The sequence below is a fragment of the Neophocaena asiaeorientalis genome, unplaced genomic scaffold (assembly GCF_003031525.2).
Source record: "Neophocaena asiaeorientalis asiaeorientalis breed wild unplaced genomic scaffold, Neophocaena_asiaeorientalis_V1.1 scaffold322, whole genome shotgun sequence".
In the NCBI taxonomy this organism is placed as follows: Eukaryota; Metazoa; Chordata; class Mammalia; order Artiodactyla; family Phocoenidae; genus Neophocaena; species Neophocaena asiaeorientalis.
The window spans coordinates 123981-149035 of NW_020185329.1; positions in this window are offsets into that span (position 1 = coordinate 123981).

The window sequence follows — 25055 nt, forward strand, 5'->3', positions numbered from 1 at the left end:
TTACATGTATCTGTCCAGTTTTCCCAGCACCACTTATTGAAGAGGCTGTCCTTTCTCCACTGTACATCCCTGCCTCCTTTATCAAAGATAAGGTGACCATATGTACATGGGTTTATCTCTGGACTTTCTATCCTGTTCCTTTGATCTATCTTTCTGTTTTTGTGCCAGTACCATACTGTCTTGTTTATTGTAACTTTGTAGTATAGTCTGAAGTCAGGGATCTTGATTTCTCCAGCTCCATTTTTACTTCACAAGATTACTTTAGCTATTCGGTGTATTTTGTTTCTCCATACAAATTGTGACATTTTTAGTTCTAGTTCTGTGAAAAATGCCAGTGGTAGTTTGATAGGGATTGCATTGAATCTGTAGATTGCTTTGGGTAGTAGAGTCATTTTCACAATGTTGATTCACCCAATCCAAGAACATGGTATATCTCTCCATCTATTTGTATCATCTTTAATTTCTTTCATCAGTGTCTTATAATTTTCTCCATACAGGTCTTTTGTCTCCTTAGGTATGTTTATTCCTAGATATTTTATTCTTTTTGTTGCAGTGGTAAATGGGAGTGTTTTCTTGATTTCACTTTCAGATTTTTCATCATTAGTGTATAGGAATGCCAGAGATTTCTGTGCATTAATTTTGTATTCTGCAACTTTACCAAATTCATAGATTAGACCTAGTAGTTTTCTGGTAGAATTTTTAGGACTATCTATGTATAGTACCATGTCATCTGCAAACAGTGACAGCTTTACTTCTTTTCTGATTTGGATTCCTTTTATTTCCGTTTCTTCTTTGTTTACTGTGGCTAAAACTTACAAAACTATGTTGAATAAGAGTGGTGAGAGTGGGCAACCTTGTCTTGTTCCTGATCTTAGTGGAAATGGTTTCAGTTTTTCACCATTGAGGATGATGTTGACTGAGGCTTTGTCATATATGGCCTTTATTAAGCTGAGGAAAGTTCCCTCTATGCCTACATTCTGCAGCGTTTTTATGATAAATGAGTGTTGAATTTTGTCAAAAGCTTTCTCTGCATCTATTGAGATGATCATTTGGTTTATCTTTTTCAACTTCTTAATATGGTTTATCACATTGGTGGATTTGCATATATTGAAGAATCCTTGCATTCCTGGAATAAACCCCACTTGATCATGGTGTATGATCCTTTTAATGTGCTGTTGGATTCTGTTTGCTAGTATTTTGTTGAGGATTTTAGCATCTTTGTTCATCAGTGATATTGGCCTGTAGTTTTCTTTCTTTGTGACTATTGATTTCAGTCTTCTTCCTTATTTTCTTGGTGTGTCTGACTAATGGTTTATTAATTTTGTTTATCTTCTCAAAGAACCAGCTTTTAGTTGTATTGATCTTTGCTATCATTTCCTTCATTTCTTTTTCATTTATTTCTGATCTGATTTTTATGATTTCTTTCCTTCTGCTAAATTTTGGGTTTTTTTGTTCTCCTTTCTCTAATTGCTTGAGGTGTGAGGTTAGGTTGTTTATTCGTGATGTTTCCTGCTTCTTAAGGTGGGCTTGTATTGCTATAAACTTCCCTCTTAGAACTGCTTTTGCTGCATCCCATAGGTTTTGGGTCGTCGTGTCTCCATTGTCATTTGTTTCTAGGTATTTTTTTATTTCCTCTTTGATTTCTTCAGTGATTACATCGTTATTAAGTAGTGTATTGTTTAGCCTCCATGTATTTGTGTTTTTTACAGATCTTTTCCTGTAATTGATATCTAGTCTCATAGCGTTGTGGTCAGAAAAGATACTTGATATAATTTCAATTGTCTTAAATTTACCAAGGCTTGATTTGTGACCCAAGATATGATGTATCCTGGAGAATGTTCCATGAGCACTTGGGGAAAATGTGTATTCTATTGTTTTTGGATGGAATGTCCTATAAATATCAATTAAATCCTTCTTGTTTAATGTATCATTTAAAGCTTATGTTTCCTTATTTATTTCATTTTGGATATCTGTCAATTGGTGAAAATGGGGTGTTAAAGTTCCCTAATATCAATGTGTTACTTGTCGATTTCCCCTTTTATGGCTGTTAGTATTTGCCTTATGTATTGAAGTGCTCCTATGTTGCGTGCATAAATATTTACAATTGTTATATCTTCTTCTTAGATTGATCCCTGGATCATTATGTAGTGTCCTTCTTTGTCTCTTCTGATAGTCTTTATTTTAAACTCTATTTTGTCTGATATGAGAATTACAACTCCAGCTTCCTTTTGGTTTCAATTTGCATGGAATACCTTTTTCCATCCGCTTACATTCAGTCTGTATTTGTCTCTAAGTCTGAAGTGGGTCTCTTGTAGACAGCATATATATGGGTCTTGTTTTTGTATCCGTTCAGCCAATCTTTGTCTTTTGGTGGGAGCATTTAGCCCATTTACATTTAAGGTAATTATCAATATGTATGTACCTATTCCCATTTTCTTAATTGTTTTGGGTTCGTTATTGTAGGTCTTTTCCTTGTGTTGTGTTTCTTCCCTAGAGAAGTTCCTTTAGCAGTTGTTGTAAAGCTGGTTTGGTGGTGCTGAACTCTCTCAGCTTTTGCTTGTCTGTAAATGTTTTAATTTCTCCATGAAATCTGAATGAGATCCTTGCTGGGTAGAGTAATCTTGGTTGCAGGTTTTTCTCCTTCATCACTTTAAATATGTCTTGCCAGTCCCTTCTGGTTTGCAGAGTTTCTGCTGAAATATCAGCTATTAACCTTATGGGGATTCCCTTGTGTGTTATTTGTTGTTTTTCCCTTGTTGCTTTTAATATGTTTTCTTTGTACTTAATTTTTGACAGTTTGATTAATATGTGCCTTGTATATTTTTCCTTGGATTTATCCTGTATGGGATTCTGTGTGCTTCTTTGACTTGATTAACTATTTCCTTTCCCATATTAGGGAAATTTTCAGCTATCATCTCTCCAAATATTTTCTCAGTCTCTTTCTCTCCTTCTTCTTCTTCTGGAACCCCTCTAATTCAGATGTTGGTGCATTAAATGTTGTCCCAGAGGTCTCTGAGACTGTCCTCACTTCTTTTCATTCTTTTTTGTTTATTCTGCTCAGAAGTAGTAATTTCCACTATTTTATCTTCCAGGTCACTTATCCGTTCTTCTGCCTCAGTTATTCTGCTATTGATCCCATCTAGAGTATTTTTCATTTCATTTATTGTGTTGTTCATTGTTGTTTGTTTCAACTTTAGTTCTAGGTCCTTGTTAAATGTTTCTTGCATTTTTTCTATTCTATTTCCAAGATTTTGGATCATCTTTTCTATCATTTTTCTGAATTCTTTTTCAGGTAGACTGCCTATTTCCTCTTCATTTGTTAGGTCTCATGGGTTTTTATCTTGCTCCTTCATCTGCGGTGTGTTTTTCTGTCTTCTCACTTTGCTTATCTTACTGTGTTTGGGGTCTCCTTTTTGCAGGCTGCAGGTTCATAGTTCCCGTTGTTTTTGGTGTCTGTCCTCGGTGGCTAAGGTTGGTTCAATGGGTTGTGTAGGCTTCCTGGTGGAGGAGACTAGTGCCTGTTGTTTGGTGGATGAGACTGGATTTTTTCTGTCTGGTGGGCATGTCCATGTCTCGTGGTGTGTTTTGGGGTGTCTGTGGACTTGTTATGATTTTAGGCAGCCTCTCTGCTAATGGGTGGGTTTGTGTTCCTGTATTGCTAGTTGTTTGGCATAGGGTGTTCAGCACTGTAGCTTGCTGGTCATTGAGTGAAGCTGGGTGCTGGTGTTGAGATAAGATCTCTGGGAGATTTTCACCATTTGGTTTTATGTGGAGCTGGGAAGTCTCTTGTTGACCAGTGTCCTAAAGTTGGCTCTCCCACCTCGGAGTTACAGCACTGACTGCTGTCTGCAGCACCAAGAGCCTTTCATCCACACGGCTTAGAATAAAAGGGAGAAAAAGTAAAGAGAAAGAATTAGTACAAGTAGGAAGAAAGAAAGGAAGAAAGAAAGAAAGAAAGAAAAAAGAAGGAAAGAAAGAAAGAAAGGAAGGAAGGAAGGAAAGAGGAAAAAAGAAAGAAGAAAAGAAGGAATGAAGGAAAGAAAGAAGGAAAGCAGGGAGGGAGGGATGATGGGAGGAAGGAAGGAAGGAAGGAGGGAAGGAAGGAAAAAAGAAAGATAAAGTAAAATAAAATAAAGTAAAATATAATAAATTATTAAATTAAAAAATAATTATTAAGATAAAAAATTAAAAAGAAAAGGACAGATAGAACCTTAGGACAAATGGTGGAAACAAAGCTATACAGACAAAATATCATATTGAAACATACACATACACACTCACAAAATGAGGAAAAGGGGAAAAAATCATAAGTCTTGCTCTCAAAGTCCACCTCCTCAATTTGTTCTGTAGGAGTTGTTCCATGTGTAGATGTATTTCTGGTGTATATGTGGGTAGGAAGGTTATCTCTGCATCTTACTCTTCTGCCATCTTCCCCTCGTCCCCATACCATCTTGATTACTGTATAATAAATTTATAGTAACTCTTGAAATTGGCACTGTGTATTCTCCAAAATTTACTTCTTCATTGTTTTGAGTATTATAGTTCTTCTACCTTTCCATATCAATTTTAGAATCAGCTTATTGATATCCACAAAAACTTGCCAGGATTTTGATTGGGATTGTGTTGAATCTCTAGAAAAACTTGGGGAGGGGGTGGATTCACATCTTAACAATACTGAGTCTTCCAACACACAAACATGGTATATCTTTCCATTTATTTGTACCTTCTTTGATTTATTAGTGTTCTGTACTTTTCAATATAGAGCACTTGAACATATTTTATTATATTTGCACCTAAGTATTTGAAGTATTGTGGTGTTCCTATGTGGTGCTGTTTAATTTCCATTTCCAACGGTTCATAATTAATATATAAAAACAATATTGATTTTTGCATATTAACCGTGAATCACCACTTTCAGTGTTTCTTATTAGTTCAAGTATGATATTGAATAGATTATTTCGAATTTCGATGTAGAGAATCATGTCACCTGCAAGTATAATTTTATTAATTCTAATCTGTATGCCTTTTACTTCTCTTTTACTGCATTGGCTAAGATTTCTAGTGCAGTACTGAATAGGAGTCATGAGAGTGAAATGGTTTGCCTTTTACCTGGTTTTAGTTAGGATGTATTCAGTCCTTCATCATCAAGCTTAATGTTAGCTGAAAATTTCTGATGGATGCTTTCTATTCACTTCAGAAATTTCCCTTCAATTTATAGTTTCCTGAGAACTTTTATGATGAATTTTGTCAAAAATTTCTTCTGCATCTATTGAGGTGATCATTTTTTCTTTAGTTTATTGGTATGATAAATTGTGTTAACTTTAAAATGTTGATACAACCTTACATTCTCAGGTAAAATCCTTGGTCATGATATGTTTTCACTTTTATATATTGGAGGATTCATTTTATTGATATCATCAAGTTGAAGACATTTGAATCTATGTTATCAAGAAACACTGGATTCTAGTTTAAATTTCTTATAATATATTTTTATAGTTTTGTGGTAACATGGTAATATTGTCCTCATAAAATAAATTAGCATGTGATTCCTCCTCTTCTAATTTCTGGAAGAGTTTTTACAGAATTAGCATTATTTCTTCTTTAAATATTTAGTTGAGTTTGCTGATAAAGCCAAGTTTTTGGCTGGGCCAAAATTTTTTTTGAATGTTTCAAACTATGAATTAAATTTCTTTAGTATTTAGGTATCAGATAATTGAGGTTATATATTCCATCTTGTGTGAGCATTGATTATTTGTACAAATATGTTCATAGCAGAGAAATTTGTAATAGTACAAAACTAGAAATAACTCAAATATCCATCAATAGTACAATGGATATATAAATTGTGGTATAATCGTATGAAGGGACTCTTTATGATAGTAAGAACAAATGCAGTCAGCACTCTGAATTCATGTGTTCTGTATCTGCAGATATGGAGAGCCAGATATATGCCATTTTATATAAGGGGTCTTGAACATCCACAGGTTTTGGTATCTGCAATGGGTACTGGAACCAGTCCCGCATGGATACTAAGGGACAACTGTATGCTGCATACAAAGGAGCAACGTGTCTGAATGTCCCAAACATAATATTGAACAAAAGAAGATATACACAGAAGAGTATATCTGTATTATTGCATGTATATTAAGTTCAAAAACAAACAACCCTAATTTATGCTGTTAAATGTCAGGATATTCCTTCTCTGGAGAAGGGCAGGGACTGTGAGGGAGCATGAGGAATGCTTCTGTGTCTAGTAATATATTTCTTATCTGATTTCTGGTTACAGAAATGTGCTAAATTTTGGGAAATTCATTGAGTTTTAACACTTGGTAACTTTCCTCTATATACTTCATACTTTGATAAATGTAAATTATACATTTTTAAAAGTTGTTTCCATATTTATATGAAATACCCCTCAGGACCTCAAAAAGCTGGTGAATAAAATTTGAGAGTATGATTGGGAAAAACTCCAAGTATCTGTATTAACTATGAATGTGAATTCATTGAACACACTGAAAGGGATAGCCTGGGAACATGATTTACACATGTTCAAAATAAATATTTTTTTAACATTTAATCCATTTATTTATTATTTATCATATTTCTCTCTCCCTGTGTGTTTGTGTCTATGTGTGTGTATTGTAATATATTTTCCCCACCATATCAAATGCTCAGGAATTTGAAGTAATAACATAATAACATTTCCTGATCTATCGATCTAAAATTTCTATCAAACTATTTTTAACTAGTAATTGAAACAAATTTAGGATAATCATGTTTTTAGAGAACCTAGGAAGACTCATAATAATCACCACTCCTTTCCTAGCTATTTGAATCTGTTCAGAAATTCAGTCCAAGGTAATGCCAGGATTTTCACTTATTTCCCAAACTTCTTGTCCTCAGTTTGTTTTTTACAGAATCCAGCAACTTGTCCCACCCACAGTTTTGGTATATGGCTGTTTTGGTCCCAACTCCTGTTTTCTGATGCCAATTCTAACCTCAATTATTACTTTAGAGTCTTCAATCATGTTTTTATAATTACAACTATAAAAATTACTCTGAGATTTAACTCATTTGCTCTGGAAACTTGAATTCATCTAAAGCTACTAAATCACTTCACACTCTTTCCTTGATTTTTAAGTCAGTGATCATTTATTTATTCTACCTTATCCAATTACAAGAGCCTCTTCAGGGTTGAGAGTACAAAAACAAGTAAAGTTGAATGACGTTGCTTACTCTGGTATTTATTAACACGACACCATCTGTTCTTAAGCATAATTATTCTCTTTTATGTGTTCTTTATCTTATTCTATTTAGAAATTTGAATTTTTTGAAATTACCTTTGGTATTTTTATAAGCCCAAATTCATTCCAGTTTTGTCTTTATGACAGTATACTACCATTTTATGTTATCCTTTTCTGTTTTTGTATATGTTCCTTTTAGATGACCATAAAATTGTATGTGAGAGGAAATATTGCTTACAGAAAGGGAAGAGCTTTTTTTTCAAGAGAAAGAGGTATAGTTATGAGACTCAACTTTGCTACTCAATGACCATGATTCAATCCCTTAATTTATGTGAGAATCAATTACATTATTTATAAATAGCAAACAAATAATATATACCTCAGGATCATTTAATGAACAATTTTACATGTAACCTAAACCATTATATACTATATATGCTAATACAATATATAATATATTGCATATATATAATAATGTGTGCATATATATTTATAAGAATTGTTAATATACTTAATTTCAACTTAGTAATTAGTATAATTATTGTCATCTATTTTTCTCCTTTCACATTCTTATATTGGTATTCATTTATTTTCTCTTTCATAGACCATGCATCCTGAAATACTTTGAAATATCTTTGACTAATAGCTATGATTTAGGTCCTCTACACTAAACTTTCCCTTTCTAGGTTACTATGAACTCTGAGAATCCATGGCCACTTTCTTCCTGGGTGCCTGTCACTTCTGCTTCACCAGACAGTTCTTCCTTATTGGTCAAAATTAATTTCATAGCACCAGTTCTCCACATTGCCTCTTTAGCCTTCTGAGAACCAAAAGTGTCAGAAAGGCAAGTTCAGAATTTATCAAATTTCTTTTAGCAGAGAATCTACCAACAGCCATCTGGATAAGTGAGTCCCCTACTGCCACTCACTACCATAGTCTTGGCTTAGGATATATCTGTCCTTTACCATGAAAACATCTTTCATAGCTGATGACTTACAGTCTTAGTGGCCTAGAATATATTTCCAACAATGTAGTTTTTTTATGTTCTCTTCTTTCATACTATACAAATCCTCTCCTCTAAGAAAAAGCTCTAGTTGTTGAATTTTTATTTACACATTTATATTCTTAATTAACCCCTCTATTTCTGTTAAGCTTGATTCTTTTCAATATTTTAGGCCTAACCATAAGTATTGATACCACCTATATTAAGTTCAGGAGGCTGAATTTTCTTCCTTTTACTAAGAAGTTTGGAAGCATGAGTTATTATTTTCAGTTACATTTTTACTCACACTATGTCCACATTTGTGGATTCAGATGAGTTGGAATGATCTCTTCTCCTTTTTTCAGTGTATTCATACCACTGTTTGTTTTTACTTGGTCATTCCTCCTCCTCTATATTGTTCCCATTTCACAGTTAAACCTCTGCACTTCCTTCCTTCCCTTCAAGTTTGTCATTCTGTCAAACATTCTTTTAGTCTTGTAAGTTGCCCTCCACTTCTTGCCACATGTCCTTTATTCCTGATTTCATAAATGATGCTCCATAAATCCTTCTATATGCCAATTGCTTTTTTACCCCATGTCCCTTCACTTTTTAAACAGTGACCCCCAAATGAAAGACAAAATATCCACCTGCACTCTCATTTCTTACATACAACTCCACAGTTGCTAAAATAGCATTTCACAGTACAAGCAGTGTTTCACAAACCTCATGAGATGCTTCAGTCAAAAGTTTTCTCTGGTTACAGAAGCCTGAGAAAGGCTGAATACTATAGTCCCTTTGTGTAGACTTGTATGCCCAAAATAGAAATGCAGATATCCTTCAGTCAATACAGAAAAAAATAAACGACCTGAAACTAACAAAATATTGAATTTCAGCTGTACATTTTAACATCTTTATTGGAGTATAATTGCTTTATCATGGTGTGTTAGTTTCTGCTGTATAACAAAGTGAATCAGCTGTATGCATATGTATATTCCCATATCCCCTCCCTCTTATGTCTCCCTCCCACCCTCCTTATCCCACCCCTCTAGGTGGTTGCAAAGCACTGAGCTGATCTCCCTGTGCTATGCAGCTGCTTCCCATTAGTTATCTATTTTACATTTGGTAGTGTATATATGTAAATGTTACTCTCTCACATTGTCTCAGTTTACCCTTCCCCCTCTCCATGTCCTCAAGTCCATTCTCTACATCTGTGTCTTTCTTCCTGTCCTGCCCCTACATTCATCAGAACCTTTTTCTATTTTTTTAGATTCCATATATATGTGTCAACATATGGTATTTGTTTTTCTCTTTCTGACTTAATTCACTATAAATGACCGACTCTAGGTCCATCCATCTCACTACAAATAACTAAATTTCGTTTCTTCTTATGGCTGAGTAATATTCTATTGTATATATGCACCACATCTTCTTTAGCCATTCATCTGTCGATGGATACTTGGGTTTCTTCCATGTCCTGTCTATTGTAAACAGTGCTACAATGAAAATTGTGGTACATGACTCTTTTTAAATTATGGATTTCTCAGGGTATATGCTCAGTAGTGGGATTGCTGGGTCATATGGTAGTTCTATTTTTAGTTTTTTAAGGAACCTCCATACTGTTATCCATAGTGACTGTATCAATTTACATTCCCACCAACAGTGCAAGAGTGTTCCCTTTTCTCCACATCCTCTCCAGCATTTATTGTTTATAGATTTTTTGATGATAGCCATTCTGACCAGTGTGAAGAGATACCTCACTGTAGTTTTGATTTGCATTTCTCTAATAATTAGTGCTGTTAAGCATATTTTCATGTGTTTGTTGGCAATCTATATATCTTCTTTGGAGAAATGTCTATTTAGGTCTTCTGACCATTTTTGGATTGGGTCGTTAGTCTTTTTGATATTGAGTTGCTTGTATATTTTTGAGATTAATCCTTTGTCAGTTGCTTCTTTTCAAATATTTTCTCCCATTCTGAGGGTTGTCTTTTCATCTTGTTTATGGTTTCCTTTGCAGTGCAAAAGCTTTTAAATTTCATTAGGTCCCATTTGTTAATCTTTGTTTTTATTCTCATTAGGAGGTGGGTCAAAGGACCTTGTTGTGATTTATGTCATAAAGTGTTCTGCCTATGTTTCCCTCTAAGTGTTTTATACTGTCTGGCCTTACATTTAGGTCTTTAAACCATTTTAAGTTTATTTTTTTGTGTGGTGTTAATTTCATTCTTTTACACGTAGCTGTACAGTTTTCCCAGCACTAATTATTGAAGAGGCTGTCTTTCCTCCATTGTATACTCCTGCCTCCTTTATCAAAGATAAGGTAAATATATATGTGTGGGTATATCTCTGGGCTTTATATCCTGTGCCATTGAAGTATATTTCTTTTTTTGTGCCAATACCATACTGAAGCTGTGTAGTATAGTCTGAAGTCAAGGAGCCTGATTTTTCCAGCTCTGTTTCTCTTTTCCAAGATTGCTTTGGCTATTCGTGGTCTTTGGTGGTTCCAAACAAATTATGAAAATTTTGTTCTAGTTTTGTGAAAATGCCATTGGTAGTTTGATAGGGATTGCATTGAATTTATAGAATGATTTGGGTAGTATAGTCATTTTCACAATGTTGATTCTTCCAATCCAAAGCATGGTATATCTCTCCATCTGTTTGTATCATTAATTTCTTTCATCAGTGTCTTATAGCTTTCTGCATACAGTTCATTTTGCCCAAAGGAAGGTTTATTCCCCTGTATTTTATTCCTTTTGTTGCAATGATAAATGGGAGTGTTTCCTTAATTTATCTTTCAGATTTTTCATCTATAGTGTATAGGAATGCAAGAGATTTCTGTGCATTAATTTTGTATCCTCCTACTCTACTAAATTCATTGATTAGATTTAGTAGTTTTCTGATAGCATCTTTAAGATTTTCTATGTATAATATCATGTCATTTGCAAACCGTGACAGTTTTACTGCTTCTTTTCCAATTTGGATTACACTTATTTCATTTTCCTCTCTGATTGCCGTGGCTAAAACTACCAAAACTATGTTGAATAATAATGGTGAGAGTGGGCAACTTTCCCTTATCCATGACCTTAGAGGAAATGGTTTCAGTTTTTCACCATTGAGAACAATGTTGACTGTGGGTTTGTCATATATGGCGTTTATTATTTTGAGGTAGGTTCCCTCTATGCTTAATTTCTGGAGAGTTTTTACTATATATGGATGTTGAATTTTTCAAAAGCTTTTCTGCATCTATTGATATGATCATATGTTTTCTATACTTCAGTTTGTTAATATGGTGTATCACATTGATTGATTTGTGTATATTAAAAGGATCCTTGCATTCTTGGGAGAGAACCCACTTGATAATGGTGTATGATCCTTTTAATATGCTCTTGGATTCTGTTTGCTAGTATTTGGTTGAGGATATTTGCATCTATGTTCATCAGAGATATCGGTCTGTAGTTTTCTTTTTTGGGACATCTTTGTCTGGTTTTGGTATCAGGGTGATGGTGGCCTTGTAGAATGAGTTTGGGAGTGTTCCTCCCTCTGCTATATTTTGGAAGAGTTTGAGAGGGATAGGCATTAGCTCTTCTCTAAATGTTTGATAGGAATCAACTGTCAAGCCATCTGGTCCTGAGCTTTTGTTTTTTGGAAGATTTTCTATCACAGTTTCAATTTCAGTGCTTTTGATTGTGCTGTTTATATTTTCTCTTTCTTCCTGATTCAGTCTCAGAAGGTTGTGTTTTCTAAGAATTTGTCCTTTTCTTCCAGGTTGTCCATTTTATTGACATGTAATAATCTCTCATTATCCTTTGTATTTCTGCAGTGTCAGTTGTTACTTCTCCTTTTTCATTTCTAATTCTGTTGATTTGATTCTTCTCCCTATTTTCTTGATGAATCTGACTAATGGTTTATCAATTTTGTTTATCTTCTCAAAGAACCAGCTTTTAGTTTTTTTGATCTTTGCTATTGTTTCCTTCGTTTCTTTTTCATTTATTTCTGATCTGATCCGTATCATTGCTTTCCTTCTGCTAACTTTGGGGGTTTTTTGCTCTTCTTTCTCTAATTGCTTTAGGTGTACAGTTAGGTTATTTGAGACTTTTCTTGTTTCTTGAGGTAGGATTGTATTGCTATAAACTTCCCTTTTAGAACTGCTTTTGCTGCATCCCATAGATTTTGCTTCATCCTGTTTTCATTGTCATTTGTTTCTAAGTATATTTTGATTTCCTCTTTGATTTCTTCACGGATATTTTGGTTATTTAGTAGCATATTGTTTAGCCTCCATGTGTTTGTAATTTTTACAGATTTTTTCCTGTAATTTATATATAGTCTCATAGCATTGTAGTCAGAAAAGACACTTGATATAATTTCAACTTTCTTAAATTTACCAGTGCCTGGTTTGTGGCTCAAGATATGATCTATCCTGGACAATGTTCCATGAACAGTTGAGAAGTGTATTCTGTTGTTTTTGGATGGAATATCCTATAAATATCAATTAAGTCCATCTTGTTTAAGGTGTCATTTAATGCTTGTGTTTCCTTATTTATTTTCATTCTGAATGATCTGTCCATTGGTGAAAGTGAGGTGTTAAAAGTCCCTACTATTATTGCATTACTGTCAATTTCTCCTTTTATGGCTGTTAGCATTTGCCTTATGTATTGAGGTGTTCCTCTGTTGGATGCATAAATATTTACAATTGTTATAATCTTCTTGGATTGATCCCTTGATCATTATGTAGTGTCCTTCTTTGTCTCTTGTTATAGTCTTTATTTTATTTATTTATTTATTTGCGGTATGTGGGCCTCTCACTGTTGTGGCCTCTCCTGTTGTGGAGCACAGGCTCCGGACGCACAGGCTCAGCGGCCATGGCTCACGGGCCCAGCCGCTACATGGCATGTGGGATCTTCCCGAACCGGGGCACCAACTCATGTCCTCTGCATCGGCAGGCACATTTTCAACCACTGCACCACCAGGGAAGCCCAGTCTTTATTTTAAAGTCTATTTTATCTGATATGAGAATTGCTACTCCAGATTTCTTTTGATTTCCAGTCCATGGAATATCTTTTCCCATCCCCTCACTTTCAGTCTGTATGTGTCCCTAAGTCTGAAGTTGGTCTCTTGTAGACAGCATATATATGGGTCTTATTTTCGTATCCATTCAGCCAGTCTATGTCTTCTGTTTGAAGCATTTAATCCTTTTACATTTAAGGTAATTATCAATATGTATGTTCCTTTTACCATTTTCTTAATTGTTGTGCATTTGTTTTGTAGATCTTTTCCTTCTCTTGTGCTTACTGCCTAGAAAAGTTCTTTTAACATTTGTTGTAAAGTTGGTTTGTTGCTGCTGAATTCTTTTAACTTTTGCTTATCTGTAAAGCTTTTAATTTCTCCTTTGAATCTGAATGAGATCCTTGCTTGGTAGAGTAAACTTGGTTGTAGATGTTTCCCTTTCATCACTTTAAATATGTCCCGCCACTCCCTTCTGGCTTGCAGAATTTCTGCTGAAAGATCAGCTGTTAACCTAATGGGGATACCCTTGTATGTTATGTGTTGCTTTTCTCTTGCTGCTTTTAATATTTTTTCTTTGTATTTAACTTTTGTATTTAGTTTGATTAATATGTGTCTCAGTGTGTTTCTCTTTGGGTTTATCCTGTATCATACTCTCTATGCTTCCTGGAGTTGATTATTTCCTTTCCCATGTTAGGGAAGTTTTCAAGTATACTCTCTTCAAATATTTTCTCAGACCCTTCTTTTCCTCTTCTTCTTCTGGAACCCCTATAATTCGAATATTGGTGCATTTAATGTTGTCCCAAAGGTCTCTGAGACTGTCCTCAATTATTTTCATTACTTTTTCTTTATTCTGCTCTGCAGTAGTTATTTCCACCATTTCATCTTCCAGCTTACTTACCCATTCTTCTGCCTTAGTTATTCTGCTATTTATTCCTTCTAGAGTATTTTTAGTATCAGTAATTTGTTTTTCATCACTGTTTTTTTGCTCTCTAGTTCTTCTAGATCCTTGTTAAGTGTTTCTTGTATTTTCTCCTCTCTGTTTCCAAGATTTTGGATCATCTTTACTATCATTACTCTGAATTCTTTTTCAGTTATGTTGCCTATTTTGTCTTCATTTACTTGTTCTTGTAGGTTTTTACCTTGCTCCTTCATCTGTAATATTTTTTTTTGTCATTTCATTTTTTTTTCCACTGTATTCCTGTTTTACTGGTTGCTTGGCCTGAGACATCCAGCACTGGATTTTGCAAGCATTTGGATAGAGCCTGGTGTTGGTGCTGAGATGAGGATCTCCGGGAAGCCTCACTCCAAATAATATTCCCTGTGGTCTAAGGTTATCTGTTAGTCCAGTGGTTTGGACTCGGAGTTCCCACCACAGGAGCTCGAGCCCAACCTCCAGTCTCGGAACCAAGATCTCAAAAGCTTCGTGGCATGGTAAAAAAAAAAAAAAAGTAGAAAGAAAAAAAAGAGCAGTACAATATCAAGCAATAAAAAACAAAATAAAATTAGTAAGATAAAATATATGTGAGGAAAAATAAAAGTGTAATTGAAACAACCAGTTGCTGGGGTTCGTCCTATCCCCTTAAGTGTCTGTGGTCTCCCACTGGCACCTCGTAGGTGCCCTAGTTGTGAAGAGATGCAAATTCCGTGTCCTAGTACCCCATCTTGACTCCACCCTTGTATTTTTTTTCGAAGTATCACTTTGTTTAACCCAGCATTGTCAAATTGTTTGGAAATCTCTTTATCATAGAATAACTTGTAACAGTCCAAGGAGCATATTTTATTTATTACAATAATAGATAAAATTTAATGAATTCTTACTATATGTCATAAATAATACTAATGAAAAAATATAGTGAATAAATATTTATTGAGCACTTAATATTTGTCAGGACTCTTCATGTCACTGAGTATATAATAGTGGAAACAATAAAAAATGTTCTGCCATCATTTTAGTAAGGAAAAGAGACAATAAGTTAAAATACACAGTAAATTAGTAATAAATAATAAGGAGGAAAAGTTAAGCAAGAGTAGGATTTATATCATTTAATGATGGGTGGAGCATGCTTTACACTTTAGGTAGGTAGATAGAGAAAAATTCATCAAGTAATTAACTACTGAGTAAACACCTAGAGTCAGTGAGGGAGTTAGCCTTGCAGATTTATGGAAAAGACAGCTCTAGGCAGGATGACTTATGTATTAAAGGCCTTGAAGCAAGCATGTGACCAGTTTATTCAATGACCAGCAAAGGAGGCCAGTGTGGCTGGAGAAGAAAAGACAGAGGAGAGAATAATTGCAAACAAAGTTGTAGAGGTAACAGGACCTTGTCCTTTATTGAATTAAAAATGGCAAGCCACCTGAGGTTGTTGAACAGTGTGACAAGATTTGACACATTTTTACAGAATCATTTTGGTTGTTGTGTTGAGGTCAAAGAATGTGTAGGCAAGAGCAGAAGCATGGAAATAAGGAAACTTACAGAAATACTAGGGAGGGATGATAGTGGCTTGGACAGAGCTATAGTGGTGGTTGAATTCTAGATATATTTTGAAGGTAGAGCTTTGATGTTATTTTTGTTTTGTTTTGTTTTGGTGGGTGGTTGTTGTTGTTGCTGTGTGCTCTCCCCTGAGCAACTGGAAGCCATTAACTGATATGGGCAAGACTACAGGAGAAACTGGTTTCCCTGGGACAGGAATAGAAGATATCAGGAGCACCAGTTTTAAACATGTTAATTGGTGGCTGGACATATGTGTCTACATTATATCATCTATTCCCCTTAACAACTCAACAAGCTGTGTGTTAATTTTATGCCCATTTTGAATTTGAAAAAACTAAGACCTAAAGAGATCAAGAAATTGATATTAGGTCACCTAATTAACTAAACAATTATTGATCTGGGATTTGAATTCAGGGACGCTTTACTTCTCAGACCCAGGTTAAGAGCTGACAAAATTACATTCCCATAGTAATAATTACTATTGTTGCCAAACTAGAGATATGTCAGTTTTTTGCAATCAAAACAACTTAAATATATAGCCATAGGTGGGCTTGATAGTGCACTCGCATTTCAGTTATCCATGTCAAAAGCATTCCTAAATCTCAGGAGGAAATGGCCATGCACATTGCACATCTCTTCCTTCTGGGTCAGTAACAATGGCTCTGGCATTCTTTGACAACTTTAGGTCCTCTCTATCATTCTTTAGAGCATAGGACATTGCACTCTCCTTAGTCCCATATTTGCATTATACTTCCTGTGACTATGAATTTTTACTACTCATTATCTTTCCCATGGTGAGTTTCTGTCCTTCTTGATCTTGGCTGTGATCCCTCTCTCAAAATGTTCCTCTTTTAGGCATTCTTATTTGGCATCTTCCTTCATGTATTGGAATCCTTCTTGTTTTTTAATAAGCCAGATTATTAAAAAGTACCTTTTCTCAAATTCCTTCACTAGAAGGGAGATAACAGTTGGCAGTTTTAATCCCAAACCTCTTATATTTCAAGTGTAACTACAGATTTTTTTCTTCCCTAAAACTTTCTCTTTCTTGTGCCTAGGAAATATCCTGGAGCAGAGGTGGAACATTGGCAAGAAATGGAATTTAATTGTAGGCAGGAACATCATGCCATCACTAAGGTGCTACGTTCTCTGATGATGAGTTTGGTCTTGATTTAATGGACCAGGTTTGGAAACACAACAAGCCCATGAATCACTAGGAAATGATGGCTATTCTTCCCTCTTTGCCCCCATGCCATTCTTGTCTTAGAGCTCAGACAAGGTAAAGCAGAGAGAAATGTTTCTGTGGCTGCAAAGCAGTCCATTTAACTTCAGGTTCTGAGGGTGCCTTGAGTCAACTTACTACAGATTCCACCAGTGAGCTTTGACTTCTAAGCAACTGAGAGAGAGAGAGAGAGAAGACTTCCCAGAATTCCGTCCATTCACCTCACCCCTGACTGCACTTTGAGCTACTGGCTGCTTCTCCCGTAAACATGTTATTAATGGTGTCGTTTCAAAAACAGAGATAGTGCCCTGGAAAATGTGATATTAATGTTTTCCCCCTTCTTTCTCACTGTTTCAATCACTGTTCATTTGAATAGCTTTCATTTTTGGCAATATTAAGAGAATCTTTGAAGAAAAGTGGTTTATATATGATCAGCCTGAAATAAAATCACTGCTCAATTTAAGCTGAAAAATACTATTGATATTTTAATAGAAGTTTGGAGAACCTATTTCGAGCCCAATAAGCAACAAAGAATTTAAACACAGAAATCATAGTTAGGGATCGTTTTATTTCTTAGGCAGCTTGTGTTAACAGCAAATAATGGTTTAAACCTCCGTTCACTTCCATACTGTATAAATCAAGAGTCTCAAGAGTGTGGGAATGTTCAGAGTACTTCAAAAGGGGCAAATGCCTTTCTATTACTCAAATTATTTTTTTCTAATTAGCCCTTGTAGAAAAAACTTAGGATAGTTTTCTCTTAAGCTCTCTATTTACCTGTGTTGGCACCCAGAAATCTCAAAATTTACAGCTGAAAGACCTAGAGACAACATAGTTAAATGGATGTGTTGCACAGGTGAGACAAGCAAAACCCAGCTGAAGGTATGATCTGGTGGAGGTGGCATAGTCTCAAAATCATGTTCAGGATTCCCTCTGGCTGGGTACTTGGAACCCTTCTCCCTAGCTGGACCTTGTTATAGTACTGACTTCTCTCCTTCTCAATTTCCCTCCTATATTCTCCAAAATACTTATGAATCTTCTGTTTTGAATCTTCCTATGGTGTACAAACATATTCATTTATGAAGTAGAATAGTGGTATTGCCATATTCATTAGCTTATTATTTAGCAGGAGGAGAGTGCTACCTTCAAGGGTCACATCAAGAACCACCTCTTCCTGGAAACTTGTTTTGTGACTACAGTCCATATTGATATTGCTCCTTTCTATCAACGCCTGTAAATCACTGAACATATGCCTTCATTTTTCCTTACATGTTCTATGTGTGTGCAAAGATTTCTAGTGAGGTCTTTGAAATCAGTGTTTATTAAATTAAGAGATATTTACTGTGTGACTGATAAATGTGTAGGGCGCCATGTTATATGTCAATAAGAATACAAATGAGAATAAAACATAACAGTTTTGAATTATGTTGAATACAGATGCATGTTATAAATGTATGAAAATAATTTTCACAGGAAGAGCTTGCTGTAAAGGAAGATCATAGAAAGGAATTTCACAAAGAAGGGAAAGCAAAAGCAGAAGTATTTAGGGCTTATCAGTGTAGTGGAATTAGATAAGATCCTTGGGAAAATGTAGTGAGATTTAGTTTCAAAAATGTGACTAAAAGAATGAAAATACAACAAGAAATAAGATGCCCCTGAATTCGGTGAATCAAAGTTAAGTTTTTAGTATATTATACCAACAGGGGTAAAGAGCCTGATTAGAATGGGGAGAGGGATATCCACTTACTTATACAATAATGTAATAACTATTCATTGGGAACATACTGTGTAAGGCACTCTTCTAGGCTATAGGGATAACTTTGAAATGGTAGGGTTAGGAAGCTATTATATTGAATTCCAGACTGGCGTGATTAGTATGAAAATAGAAAGCAACGGTTAGACTGAGAAATATTGGAGAAAGTGTGCCTGATTGAACATGAAAGGCAAAAGGGCCTTTATAATATAAACACTGATTTAAGTGCCATTAATAAGAGGAGGGAAAGTGGGAAGAACTGACTTGAAGTCTGTGTGAGTAGAGGAGGAGTACTAGTGGATTACATGTTGGCTACGGTGGTAGGGATGAGATATTTGGTGAAAGATTTCCCTTTTTGGCTCTTTTAGTGTTTTGTTTTTTGCTCTTCTTCCATAGAGTTGTTTGATTGCATAGGTGTACAGCCACAGAGGCTACCTGACCAACTTTGACATTAATGCTATTTAACTTCTTGGAAGTGTCAGAGAGCCACTGCCATCGGAAACCAGGCCAACTCCCATGGGAATGGAAGTGCCTTTATCTCATTAGAAAGATTCTTGCAAGTTTTACATGGTCAAGCACCATTTATCAGGAGCCTACATTGCTTGGGGGAAAAGCTTTATAGTAACAGATGGGATAGGATTTGCCGAGCCTTTTCTTCTCTGTATAAATCTTTCTTGGGAACCATGAATGAAAATAGTTCTGACAGCTAACAATTCTCATTCTTTCCCCAGGAGAGAGGAGCCTAATATAATCCAGCACTTAGATGCAGACTTCCTGCTACCTGTTTCCATGTGTTTAGTCTGACTTGATGAAGGACCTAATCAGTTTCCTTATCAACAAGACACCATAAATTGTTCTCCACACTCCAACTAGTTCAGTACCTAAGATATGGAAAATAATGAGAGAATGATTTTCTTATCTCTATGACAACCTCATACTTCATACACTGGGAAGAAATTTGATGGCTGGGAAGACTTCTGAATGACCCTAAAACTACTATGTAGAATGCTACTTTTTCTGCTTTAGGAAGACCAACACAAATTTCAAACGGCCTCTGCATTGATGAGCTGAAAACAAACTGGAAGAAATAGTATATATTTCTCATCCAAGCTATGCTAACCATTAGAAAATAAATTCAAATCACATTCCATCTCTATTTGAGATTAACTAGGTTCAACATCTGTGATTACAGGCACCATGACACTGATTCATGAAACAGAGTAGAACTTTTGGTCTTTTGAGTCTCAGGACATGAACTCAATTTTGAATTTGTTTTGAGTTTGTTTCTGTTGTTTTTCTAAGGTAAATATGAATAACCCAATACTATAAGAGCTTTTAAATTCTACATTTTTTCTGGGTATAAAATTATCCTTGAAAAGATTTTTTCCCATTACGTACAGAATTTGTTAAAAACAAATTCTTCACCTCAGCATCAAAGGCGTTGTAATATTTGAGCACAATCTGCATTTTATTTGTTCACATCAGAAATATTTACTGAGTATCTAGTTTATGTCAGGCACTTCTCTCAGTACTATTAATGTCATAAATATCTTCTTCCTATATACCTATGCAGAATCACTTCATCTCTAAACATATTTTTTTAAACATTAACTATTAAACTGGTTGTGGTGTATATGGACACTCTCTGTAATATTCTTGCAACTTTTCTGTAAATCTAAAACCATTCTAAAATATAAAATGTATTACATGTTAAAAGGAAACTTCATAAAGTATTTCTAAACACCTCCCTTCTGTGGACTTTCCTGTTTCTGGAATGTGGACTAAGAGGGATACACTGAACCATCACTTTGACTAGAACAAGAGCATTTATTCAAATATATCTGCTAGTTGTTCAGTTGGTTCCTTTGTTCCAAAAATATTGATCTATGTTTGGTGCTTCCTTGAGTGTCCCAAAATGCTGAACCCAAGGGATGAATGAAGACACCATTGACTTTCCTGCCAGAGGGCATTGATATAAAAGAGAATTTACTGGAATTACTTAGGTTGGAGATCTCCTGTAACCACATTGATTTTTTTTTTCTTTCTTCTATAGTCTTGACTTTAAGTTACATTTCTTTGGCTAAAATAATGGATTTACACTATTTTATAATTCTCCTTATAGTACATAATTCATATTCTGTTTGATAAATGATACTTTAGCATACTGCCAAAGCTAAGTTCTCTAAATATATACATGACAAAACTTTTCTTCTAGGTGTTTGGGGAATGAGAATTTTGAAGGTTTTTCCCTTCAAGAACTTCTTAGTCTTCATTGGTAGTTAGGGGTCATTAGACAGATAAACAAAAATCTATAAAACAGTGAAAATTCTAATAAGTACGGTCACCTAAGAGTAAATAAAATACTGTGGCTGCACAGAGTAGGAGCTGAAAAGTGAAAGTAAAGAATCATGACTGTATTTCACAGAGAACAGTAAATTCATAATCATTATTAAGAACAGCAAAGTCCTGGGAAGCTGAAGCCTAGGCAAAATTGTAAGAATAACTCACCATCACTAATTTGTGAAAGCAATGGTTATTTTAAGAATAGCTCAGTTCTACAGAAGATGGTTATTATCCAGAGTGAGGCTGGACTCTACATAAAGCTACTTACATCCCATAATAAACCCTTAATAGGACGTGCCCCAACAGGATCCCTGACCCCTTGAGAGTCTGAAGCACATACTCAGAGAAAAAAGAACTAATCAGGAATTTAACATTTTTTTCTGTTAAGAAAACAGAAGCTTTAGAGCTAGTCCAAAATGGATTCAAGTTACTCTATACACTACTAGCTGTGAAGCTTTGATAGAGCCAAAGAACATCTGTAAACAATGGTCTTCTCAACTGAAAATTGAGCTTAGAGTGATATTTGTGTTCCAGGGATGTTATTGTATTGGAATTGCATAAAATGAAGCTGGGTTCTGTCAAATGACAGACTAATTTATCACGGACCCTGCTTTCACTACAAAGATGTAGAACGTAAACAAACAATAATGCAAATACATGATTGAGCTTAAAGGAATTGAAATTGTTAAATGCCAGGAATAGAGAAACTGAAGCTAAAGCAGGACTTAGGAAATGAGAACTTGAAAATTAATATTCAAAGAGAAATAGAAATGAAATTTTGGACTAAGGAAGGTAAAGAGCTGTCACTAAGGAATGTGCGTAACTGGAGACCCTGGAAGCAGTGCCCCTTCAATGAAAAGAAAGAAAAATACTTACACTAGAAAAATGTTCATCCAAGATTAAAAAAATAAAGTGAGCATGCCTCTGTCTAGGGCTCCAGATAAGAAAAAAAAATTTTTTTTCTTTGACAAATAAACACTCAATACTAAATCTCTATACTTTTCATCAAGCTATTCTAGAACTGACATATTAATGTTAATATAGGTAGCAGAAAAATAAAAACTGTGAAACCTCTGAAGTTTCCACCAAGAAGATACCCAAAAATCTCTCTGTATTTCTATAATCTAGTATAAACTTGAGTCATACAATCTCTGCTATAAAATTTAATAAAACCTCCCAACCAAATTTACAAACTTTGTGGGGAAATGATCAACTTTATATTTGTCTAGATAACCTAGATTAACAAACCAACACCAAAACTCAATGCTTATTAGCAGAGAGGGACTTTTAAATACTTATGATTAATAGGTTCAAAATGAAGAGGAATAAATGAACAAAATGAATTAAAAAAATAAACTTTCAATAGTACTTGGTATCTATAAAAATAAAATGATATTTTAAAAGTGAAGAATACAATACATGAAATAAAAATTCAAATTGGTGTCTCTTAGCATCATGGACAGAGTAAGCATTTAAAAGTTAGGTCAGCTAGAACACCTAAACTGAAGAAGAGACAGGAAAAAATAGGAGAAAAGAAAATAAAACCATAGAGGTACTGAACGTACTCAAAGGGTAAAACATGAAATTGAAGTACTAGAAGGAGAAATGAGGGAGAATAATGCAAAAGGAATATTCAAAGCAAAAACTGGTAGAATTTTTCAATGCTGATAAAATAAACCTCATAAATTCAAGAATCTCAATGAATTTCCCCAGGCATAATAAATATAAAGAAAATTGTAAAATTGATGAAAAACAAAAAAATCACAAAAGCATCCAGAGGAAAAAAGATACTAACTTTCATGGAGCTACAATAAGGGTGTGAGTCAATTTATCCAAAAAATTGTTGAAAGTAAAAGACAATGGATTAGCATCTTCAAAAGGCTGCTAAACTTTTGAAACCTGCTAACCTAGAATTCTATATTTAGGAAAGACACACTTGAGAAACAATAATAAAATAAAGAAAACTTCAAACAAATTAAAAATACAGTTCCAAATAAAAAGTAGTAGACCAGAAATAAAGGTAATACCTAAAGGGAGTTCTTCAGACAGGAATAAAACGATCTCAGGTAGAAATATGGATATAGAGAATGTAAAACACAAAGTTAAATACATAGGTGAATATAAATAAATATTAACTGCATAAACAAAATTTGAATGCTTTATAGAACATAAAATATATGTGGAACTAAAATTCATGACAATATAAAGTTAAAGGACGTAGTATATTGGATTAAAATCTTCATGAATTTTACCATTGTTGAGGAAGCAGTAAAAGTAACTAATGTGTTGTTCATTAGAAATTAAAGACATATGTTTTAATTTCTAGTTAATTAGTCAAAAGAAGCAAAAAATGTAAAATTGATAGGTAAAGAGGAAATAACCCCCGAATAATCCAAAAATAATCATACAAAAAAAGCCTAGAAAGAAGGAAAAATATATTTAAAAATGAGTTAAATTTAAAACACATGCTAAATGATATATATAACCAATTCAATCCATAATTACATTTGTATAAATCAACTGAATATCCCAAATAAGTACTAAATTTTTTTAAACTATAAAAATTAAACTTGAAATATAATGACATAAAAGTTGGGGAAATGTTGAGGAACAATAACATTTAAATATTAATAAATAACATCAGACAAATTGAGCTTTAATGCAAAAAATATTATTAGAAATAAAGAGGACATGTCTTAATGCCAAAAGGATCAATTCTCTAGAAAGATATGACAATTCTAAATCTGTAGGAGCACATTAAAATAGATTCAAAGTTTATATACCCAAAATTGAGAGAATAGACAACTTCATAATCATAAGGAAGACTTTAATACATCTCCTAACTGGTTGAAAATAACAAAAGTCATGAAATACAAAACACTTGAAAAGCACAATGAATTGGATCTTATTGACATGTAAAATCACTGTACATAACAATAATAGAGCCCACATTCTTTTCACACATGCGTGGAATATCTATCAAAGCGAACTACTTGCTGTACCATAAAGAAAGCCCCAGAAGATTACAAAACACTTAAACCATTTAAAGTATGTTTTCTGACTGCCATTACATTTCCCACTACCTGAAAATAAATTGCATAATTCATGAAGATATGATATGTCAAACTTGTGCTCAGAGAGAAATGTGTTGCCTTAAATTAGTAATTCTCAACAAAGAGTGATTTTACCCATGCAGGGATATTTCACAATGTCTAGAGATATTTTTAGTTACACAACTAGAAGAACCTACTAGCACATAGTAAGTAGAAGACAGGGGTGCTGTTAAACATCCTACAATGTTGGAAAGCTCCCCCCAACAGAGAATTATCTGGGCCAAAATAATAATAGTGCTGAGGATGAGAAACCCTGCTCTAAATGCAAATTAGAAAATAAAAGAAGATAAAGAAGGCTGAAAATCAATGTAATATAACAACAAATCAAGAAAATTAGAGTAAACAAAGAAGAAATTAAATAGATATTCCAATGAAATAGAAATCAGATGTATAATATGAGAATCAAGAGTCAAGGTTGAAGGGAGGAGGTCAACATGGCAGAATAAGACACGGAACTCACTTCCCCCAATAAACACATCAAAAATGCATCTATGTGTAAAATAATTCTCAATGAAAACTAACTGGAGAATGGCAGAAAGACTCATCTATAACCAAGGCTATAAGAAAGATCTACACAGAGACAGGTAGGAAGGGAAGAGAAGCAATCAGGTTAGGACCTGTGTCCCTGGGACAGAGCTCAGAAGAGAAGTGAGATTACATGGGCAGAGATCTTCCCTGGGGAGTGAGTTGTTCAGGTCACATATTGGGCGCACCCCAGCCCTGGGGCTTGACACCAGGAAGGTGAGTGTCCTTGGCTGTTTGAAGGGGCAGTAGGACTAACAGGAGGGTCATGGGAAGCCTGTACTCTACTTGTGAGCAGTGTGTAGACACTTGATTACTCTTGAAACAAGGCAGAGAAGGAGGATCAAAGCATCACAAGTAGCTAGCTGGTCTCCCACAACCACCACCATGCAC